Source organism: Oncorhynchus nerka, linkage group LG9a (genome assembly GCF_034236695.1).
Source record: "Oncorhynchus nerka isolate Pitt River linkage group LG9a, Oner_Uvic_2.0, whole genome shotgun sequence".
NCBI lineage: Eukaryota > Metazoa > Chordata > Actinopteri > Salmoniformes > Salmonidae > Oncorhynchus > Oncorhynchus nerka.
Window position 1 is genome coordinate 18,703,041 of NC_088404.1, and position 8,533 is coordinate 18,711,573.

Sequence of the window (8,533 nt, forward strand, 5' to 3'; positions counted from 1 at the left end):
GAATTCTTTGTGGATCTGTGTAATCTGAGGGAAATATGTGTCTCTAATATGGTCATACATTGGGCAGGAGGTTAGGAAGGGCAGCACTTCTGTGAAATCAAACTGTCCACTGTTACGTTCCCCAGTTTATGTGTTGTAGTTTGTGTATTTGCATGTGTTTATTTCAGGAAATGGCTTCCTGAAATCCCTCAAGCAGCTGATTGGTCGACTTCATGGCTAATTGGAGAGCTGACCCCGCCCCCTCGTCAAGACGCAGCTGTCTCCAATTACCTATTCCTTCTGAAGCTATATATAAAGCCAGTGTTCTGTTCAGGAGAGATTTTGCAGAGAGTCATTACTGGGAGATAGAATGTGAGGGAGATCATTGCTGAGAGAGGAGGCTGATGGCTGTGGATAATTTACTATGTTAGTTGTTGGTAGCAGTTGGTATGTTCTGTGAGTTTGTTGCTTAGATAGAGCTTATTTGATGTCCTTTGTTTCTTAGTTTGTTTGAGAAATTATTTGTTCTCATGTTTCATTTGTTCCCAGGGGGGAAGGGGAAGGCACCTAGGGAGTGCTTAGGCAAGAGGCCCGCGGGCATACATATATCCGTAGTATATTCACTGTCTAGGCACACTAGGTAAGACCTGGGCGGACCACCCCCTGTATTTTGGTTAGGGCACCAGGTGGTGCTAAATTAGGTAAGTATTGGTTAGGCAGGTAAGATAGGAGAGGGGGGGGGCTTTGAGATTTACTTTATTTGCTTTGGTTCCGTCCAGCCCCTTTTCCCCATATTACCGTGTAAAGGAATAAAGTCCTTGTAAACGGGACCACATTCTGCCTGTTGTCATCCTTGCTTACGCCTACAGTCCATACCTTTTTCACTTCACGGAGAGTTTAGTTGTAGCAGGGTGTTGCGTTCCCTCTTCATAGAGGCGTGCGTAACATAATGGGGGCTCATCCGGGATATTTCCATTAAACCCACCGGACCCTGCTGCTCTGAGCTCTCTGTGGTTAGTGATTGAGGTGTGATGGTAGGTTGTGAGTTTGGATGACTTGTTTAGTTAGTGTGTTCAGGAGACTGCATTGTATAAGATGGCTGCAACAGCCATCTCCAAGTTTTTTGAAGCGCCCTCTATTGATTGTTTGGTGAGGTTTCGTAAACTAGACCTTATAGCTATAGCTGACCATTATGGATTTGTTTTCCCTGAGAAAGCCCTAAAGGCTGAGCTTTTGGTGCTAGTCAGGGAGGGTTTAGTGAGAGAACGGATTCTCTCATTGCAAGGAGAGGAGAAGGGTAGACCTTCCGATGCCAAGTCAGAGGACAGGGCGGAGGAAGGGGTTCCTCGTACCCCCTTTACATTGCCCCGATTCGATCCTTTATCTTCTGCTTCGGGTCGTTCAGATGGGACTGCTAGGCTGAAGGTGAGGCTGGCTCGGTTAGAAATGGAGCAAAAAGATAAAGAGAGACAGAAGAATTTTGAACTTGAAATTAGGAAAATAGAAGCTGACAAGGAGGTGAGGATCCGACAATTGGAGCTAGACGCTGGCTCCAGTGCGACTCCACAAGCTGCTCAACATCAAACCCACTTCGATGTGAGTAAAAACATAGCTTTAGTCCCTCCATTCCGAGAGTCTGAAGTTGATTCTTATTTCTCTGCGTTTGAGCGCGTGGCCGCTGCGCTGCATTGGCCACTCGAGGTTTGGCCGCTCCTGTTACAATGTAAATTTTCTGAGAAAGCCCAGGAAGTAGTAGCTGCTCTCTCCCTGGAAGACTGTTTACACTACAATACAGTTAAAACTACCATGTTGCGGGCTTATGAGTTGGTGCCTGAAGCTTATAGGCAGCGCTTCAGGAACCACAAGAAACTCTCTTTGTTGAATTTGCAAGGGACAAAGAGTCTCTGTTTAGTCGCTGGTGTTCAGCCAGCAAAGCTAACACCTTTGCTGATATTCGGGAGTTGATGCTGTTGGAGGACTTTAAAAGCAACCTCCCTGATAGAATTGTAGTTCATTTAAATGAACAGAAGGTGGCAACATTGGCCCAAGCAGCAGTGTTGGCAGATGAGTACGCTTTGACACACAAGACTGTCTTTGGTGCACCACGTTTTGAAGGCCGGACGATTACGTCATCAGTTCCTCATTCAGGTCGCTTTTCCTCTGACAACCCTAAGCCTTTTCATGAAATCCGTGAATGTTTTTACTGTCACCAAAAGGGTCACGTGAAACCGCAACAGTCCCAGTCACCGTCCCCAAAAATGAAAAGTTTGGGTTTAGTCAAGTCTTTGGCTCATCCCTTGGATCGAGTTATTCATTCAGCATTTGAGAAACCGGATCCTGTCTATGCTCCTTTTATCTCTGCCGGTTGTGTTTCCTAAACAGGAGAACAAGCTGATCAAAAGCCTATCCAAATCCTACGAGACACCGGGGCGGCGCAGTCAGTAATCGTTACTGATGCTTTACCCTGGTCTCCTGAAACATATTGTGGCTCGCATGTCATATTACAGGGGATAGAGACAAAAACAGTACCTGTACCATTAGGAAGCAACACTGATTGACAATAAATTTCAAATGCTGTTGTGCAAATGGAATAGACAACAGGTGGAAATTATAGGCATTTAGCAAGACACCCCCAATAAAGGAGTGGTTCTGCAGGTGGGGACCACAGACCCCTTCTCAGTTCCTATGCTTCCTGGCAGATGTTTTGGTCACTTTTGAATGCTGGCGGTGCTTTCACTCTAGTGGCGGTGCTTTCACTCTATTATTCAACCATGCTGGTCATTTATGAACATTTGAACATCTTGGCCACGTTCTGTTATAATCTCCACCCGGCACAGCCAGAAGAGGACTGGCCACCCCACATATGCTCTCTCTAATTCTCTCTTTCTTTCTCTCTCTCGGAGGACCTGAGCCCTAGGACCGTGCCCCAGGACTACCTGACATGATGACTCCTTGCTGTCCCCAGTCCACCTGACTGTGCTGCTGCTCCAGTTTCAACTGTTCTGCCTTATTATTATTCGACCATGCTGGTCATTTATGAACATTTGAACATCTTGGTCATGTTCTGTTATAATCTCTACCCGGCACAGCCAGAAGAGGACTGGCCACCCCACATAGCCTGGTTCCTCTCTAGGTTTCTTCCTAGGTTTTGGCCTTTCTAGGGAGTTTTTCCTAGCCACCGTGCTTTTACACCTGCATTGTTTGCTGTTTGGGGTTTTAGGCTGGGTTTCTGTACAGCACTTTGAGATATCAGCTGATGTACGAAGGGCTATATAAATAAATTTGATTTGATTTGATTAGTGGGAGCATGAGACGGAGTCTACAACCCACACAAGTGGCTCAGGTAGTGCAGCTCTTCCAGGATGGCACATCAATGCGAGATGTGGCAAGAAGGTTTGCTGTTTCTGTCAGCGTAGTGTCCAGAGCATGGAGGCGCTACCAGGAGACAGGCCAGTACATCAGGAGACGTGGAGGAGGCCGTAGGAGGGCAACAACCCAGCAGCAGGACCGCTACCTCCGCCTTTGTGCAAGGAGGAGCAGGAGGAGCACTGCCAGAGCCCTGCAAAATGACCTCCAGCAGGCCACAAATGTGCATGTGTCTGCTCAAACGGTCAGAAACAGACTCCATGAGGGTGGAATGAGGGCCCAACGTCCACAGGTGGGGGTTGTGCTTACAGCCCAACACCGTGCAGGACGTTTGGCATATGCCAGAAAACACCAAGATTGGCAAATTCGCCACTGGCGCCCTGTGCTCTTCGCAGATGAAAGCAGGTTCACACTGAGCACGTGACAGACGTGACAGTCTGGAGACGCCGTGGAGAACGTTCTGCTGCCTGCAACATCCTCCAGCATGACCGGTTTGGCGGTGGGTCAGTCATGATGTGGGGTGGCATTTCTTTGGGGGGCCGCACAGCCCTCCATGTGCTCGCCAGAGGTAGCCTGACTGCCATTAGGTACCGAGATGAGATCATCAGACCCCTTGTGAGACCATATGCTGGTGCGGTTGGCCCTGGGTTCCTCCTAATGCAAGACAATACTAGACCTTATGTGGCTGGAGTGTGTCAGCAGTTCCTGCAAGAGGAAGGCATTGATGCTATGAACTGGCCCGCCCGTTCCCCAGACCTGAATCCAAATGAGCACATCTGGGACATCATGTCTCGCTCCATCCACCAACGCCACGTTGCACCACAGACTGTCCAGGAGTTGGCGGATGCTTTAGTCCAGGTCTGGGAGGAGATCCCTCAGGAGACCATCCGCCACCTCATCAGAAGCATGCCCAGGCGTTGTAGGGAGGTCATACAGGCAAGTGGAGGCCACACACACTACTGAGACTAATTTTTGACTTGTTTTAAGGACATTGCATCAAAGTTGGATCAGCCTGTAGTGTGGTTTTCCACTTTAATTGTGAGTGTGACCCCAAATCCAGACCCCCCATGGGTTGATAAATTTGATTCCCATTGATAATTTTTGTGTGATTCTGTTGTCAGCACATCAACTATGTAAAGAAAAAAGTGTTTAATAAGAATATTTCATTCATTCAGATCTAGGATGTGTTATTTTAGTGTTCCCTTTATTTTTGAGCAGTGTATGTAAACTTGTATGTTGTATGTAAACTCTTCAGCTGTATTTGTAGTTGTCCACAAGTCAGAACCGTCCAGAGTAGTGATGTTAGTCAGCCGAGCGGGTGCAGGCAGCAATCGGTTGAAGAGCATGCATATAGTTTAACTAGCATTTAAAAGCAGTTGGAGGCCACGGAAGGAGAGTTGTGTGGCACTGAAGCTCGTTTGGAGATTTGTTAACACAGTGGCCAAAGAAGGGCCAGATGTATACAGAATGGTGTCGTATGCGTAGAGGTGGATCAGAGAATCACCAGCAACAAGAGCGACATCATTAATATATACAGAGAAAAGAGTCGGCCCAAGAATTGAACCCTGTGGCACCCCCATAGAGACTGACAGAGGTCCGGACAACAGGCCCTCCGATTTGACACACTGAACTCTATCTGAGAAGTAGTTGGTGAACCAGGCGAGGCAGTCATTTGAGAAACCAAGGCTATTGAGTCTGCCAATAAGAATACGGTGATTGACAGAGTCGAAAGCCTTGGCCAGGTCAATGAAGACGGCTGCACAGTACTTTCTTTTATCGATGGCAGTTATGATATCGTTTAGGACCTTGAGCGTGACTTAGGTGCACCCATGACCAGCTCGGATACCAGATTGCATAGTGGAGAAGGTACGTTGGCATTCGAAATGGTCGATGATCTGTTTGTTAACTTGGCTTTTGAAGATTTTAGAAAGGCAGGGCAGGATGGATATAGGTCTACAGCAGTTTGGGTCGAGAGTGTCTCCCCCTTTGAAGAGGGGTATGACCACGGCAGCTTTCCAATCTTTGGGGATCTCAGACGATACGAAAGAGAGGTTGAACAGGCTAGTAATAGGGGTTACAACAATTTTGGCTGAGCATTTTAGAAAGAGAGGGTCCAGATTGTCTAGCCCAACTGATTTGTAGGGATCCAGATTTTTGAGCTCTTTCAGTACATGAGCTGTCTGGATTTGGGTGAAGGAGAAACGGGGAGGGGGGCTTGGGAAAGTTGCTGCAGGGGTGCAGATGTATGGCCGGGGTAGGGGTAGCCAGGTGGAAAGCATGGCCAGCCGTAGAAAAATGCTTATTGAAATGATCGATTATCGTAGATTTATCGGTTTTGACAGTGTTTCCTAGCCTCAGTGCAGTGGGCAGTTGGGAGGCGGTGCTCTTATTCTCCATGGACTTTACAGTGTCCCAGAACTTTTTGGAGTTTGTGTTACAGGATGCAAATTTCTGTTTGAAAAAGCTAGCCTTAGCTTTCTTAACTGACTGTGTATATTGGTTCCTGACTTCCCTGAAAAGTTGCATATCGCGGGGGCTATTCAATGCTAATGCAGAATGCCACAGGATGTTTTTGTGCCGGTCAAGGTTAGTGAAGTCTGGGGTGAACCAAGGGCTATATCGGTTCATAGTTCTACATTTTTTGAATGGGGCATGCTTATGTAAGATGGTGAGGAAAGCACTTCTAAAAGAGCAACCAGGCATCCTCTACTGACGGGATGATGTCCTTCCTTCCAGGATATCAAGGCCAGGTCGATTAGAAAGGCCTGCTCACTGAAGTGTTTTAGGGAGCTTTTGACATTGATGAGGGGTGGTCGTTTGACTGCGGACCCGTTACAGACGCAGGCAATGAGGCAGTGATCCCTGAGATCCTGGTTGAAGACAGCAGAGGTGTATTTAGAGGGCAAGTTGGTCAGGATGATTTCTAAGAGGGTGCCTATGGTTACGGATTTAGGGTTGTACCTGGTAGGTTCCTTGATCATTTGTGTGAGATTGAGGGCATCTAGCTTAGATTGTAGGACAGTCGGAGTGTTAAGCAAATCCCAGTTTAGGTCACCTAACAGTACAAACTCTGAAGATAGATGGGGGGCAATCAATTCACATATGGTGTTACGAATCCCTTTTGGCCCGACAGTCTAGGGGGGATGGTAATGAGACCCGTAACATAACTCATGCAAATTATTATTGTGACAAAGTAAAAGTGTGAACGAAATAACCACGACAACAGAAATCTACCGTCAAACTCTAGGTTTATTTATAAACACACGGTAATGGGGGGAGCAGGAAAAGGGGCTGAGCTGGACCCAAGAAAAGAAACAATAAGTATTCAAAAACACCCCTAAGCTAGACTAGCCTACTTTAACAACAGCTAACTAACTAACCAAAAATACAGTTGGTGGTCCGCCCAGTTCTAACTAGTGTATTTAACAAAGTTCACCTACGGGTAGTGTATGCCCATGGGCGACTTGTCTTGGTTTCCCCTTTTCCCACCAGCAAACAAACACAAACACCATAACCAAAAACAATACTCACAGGTGATGACAAAGTGCTATGGAGGTGCTTAAACAAAAGAGGTTAAGACAAAAAGCGAGAGTGAACCACAGAGACCTACAGACATGGCATTTACAGAGAGATTGAGCTCTAGAACAAACAAATGATGGGGGTTTTTAAACCATGGGGAAGGAACTGTGATAGGATAGGAAGTAGGAGGTGTGTCTTCTGATTGATGATTGATTGGGGAGTGATGGTTTTCACCTGTGAGGGGAGAAGGAGAGAAAAGAAACACAGGATACACACACACACAGGATAACTGTATCCGTAACATATGGTGTCCAGGGCACAGCTGGGGGCTGAGGGGGCTCTATAACAAGTGGCAACGGTTGTTTCTGGAAAGGTGGATTTTTAAAAGTAGAAGCTTGAATTGTTTAGGCACAGACCTGGGTAGTATGACAGAACTCTGCAGGCTATCTCTGCAGTAGATTGCAACTCCGCCCCCTTTGACAGTTATATCTTGTTGGAAAATGTTGTAGTTGGGGATGGAAATTTCAGAATTTTTGGTGGCCTTCCTAAGCCAGGATTCAGACACGGCTAGGACATCAGGGTTGGCGGAGTGTGCTAAAGCAGTGAATAAAACAAGCTTAGGGAGGAGGCTTCTGATGTTAACATGCATTAACACAAAGGCTTTTACAGTTACAGAAGTCAACAAATGAGAACACCTGGGGAATAGGAGTGATGCTGGGGGCTGCAGGGCCTGGATTAACCTCTACATCACCAGAGGAACATATGAGGAGTAGGATAAAGGTACGCCTAAAGGCTGTAAGAAAAGGATGTCTAGTGCATTTGGAACAGAGAGTAAAAGGAGAAGATTTCTGGGCTTAGAAGAATAGAGTCAAGTAGGATCTGAGTACAGTGGAGGTAAACCTATGCATTGAGTGATGATGAGCGAGGTTTTGTCTAGAGGCACCAGTTAAGCCAGGTGAGGTCACCGCATGTGTGGGGGGTGGAACAAATTAGCTATCTAAGGCATGTAGGGCAGGGGGGCTCTACAGTGAAATAAGACAATAATAACTAACCAAAACAGTAATAGACAAGGCATATTGATATTAGGGAGAGGCATGTGTAGCCAAGTGATCATAGGGTCCAATGAGCAGCAATAGGTGAGTCAGGGAGCCATTCGGTAGTCGCTACTACGGTAGGCAAGCTGGAGACATGACGATTCAGACAGCTAGCGGGCCGGGGCCTAGCAGATGGTCCTTCGGCGACGTCGCAACGGAAGAGCCTTTTGAAACCACCTCGGATGATTACATCGGCAGACCAGTCGTGATGGATCGACGGGGCTCCGTGTCGACAATAAAGAGTCCAGGCAAATTGGCAAAAGAGCTATTGGAGCCCAAGAATTAGCTGGTGGACCTCTTCGGCTAGCCGGGAGATGGTCCTAGCTTGAGGCTAGCTCAAGGCTAACTGGTGCTTGCTTCGGGACAGAGGCGTTAGCCAGCAGTAGCGATTCGAATGCAGCTTGCAAGCTGCTGTCCCTAAGAGTGTGTCACGACGTGCCAGACTTCAGTTGTTTGAGTCACTGACGTGATCTTCCTGTCCGGTTTTGCCCCCCTTCGGGCTTGTGCGGTGGAGGACATCTTTGTGGGCTATACTCAGCCCTGTCCCAGGGTGGTTAGTTGGTGGACTCTTGATA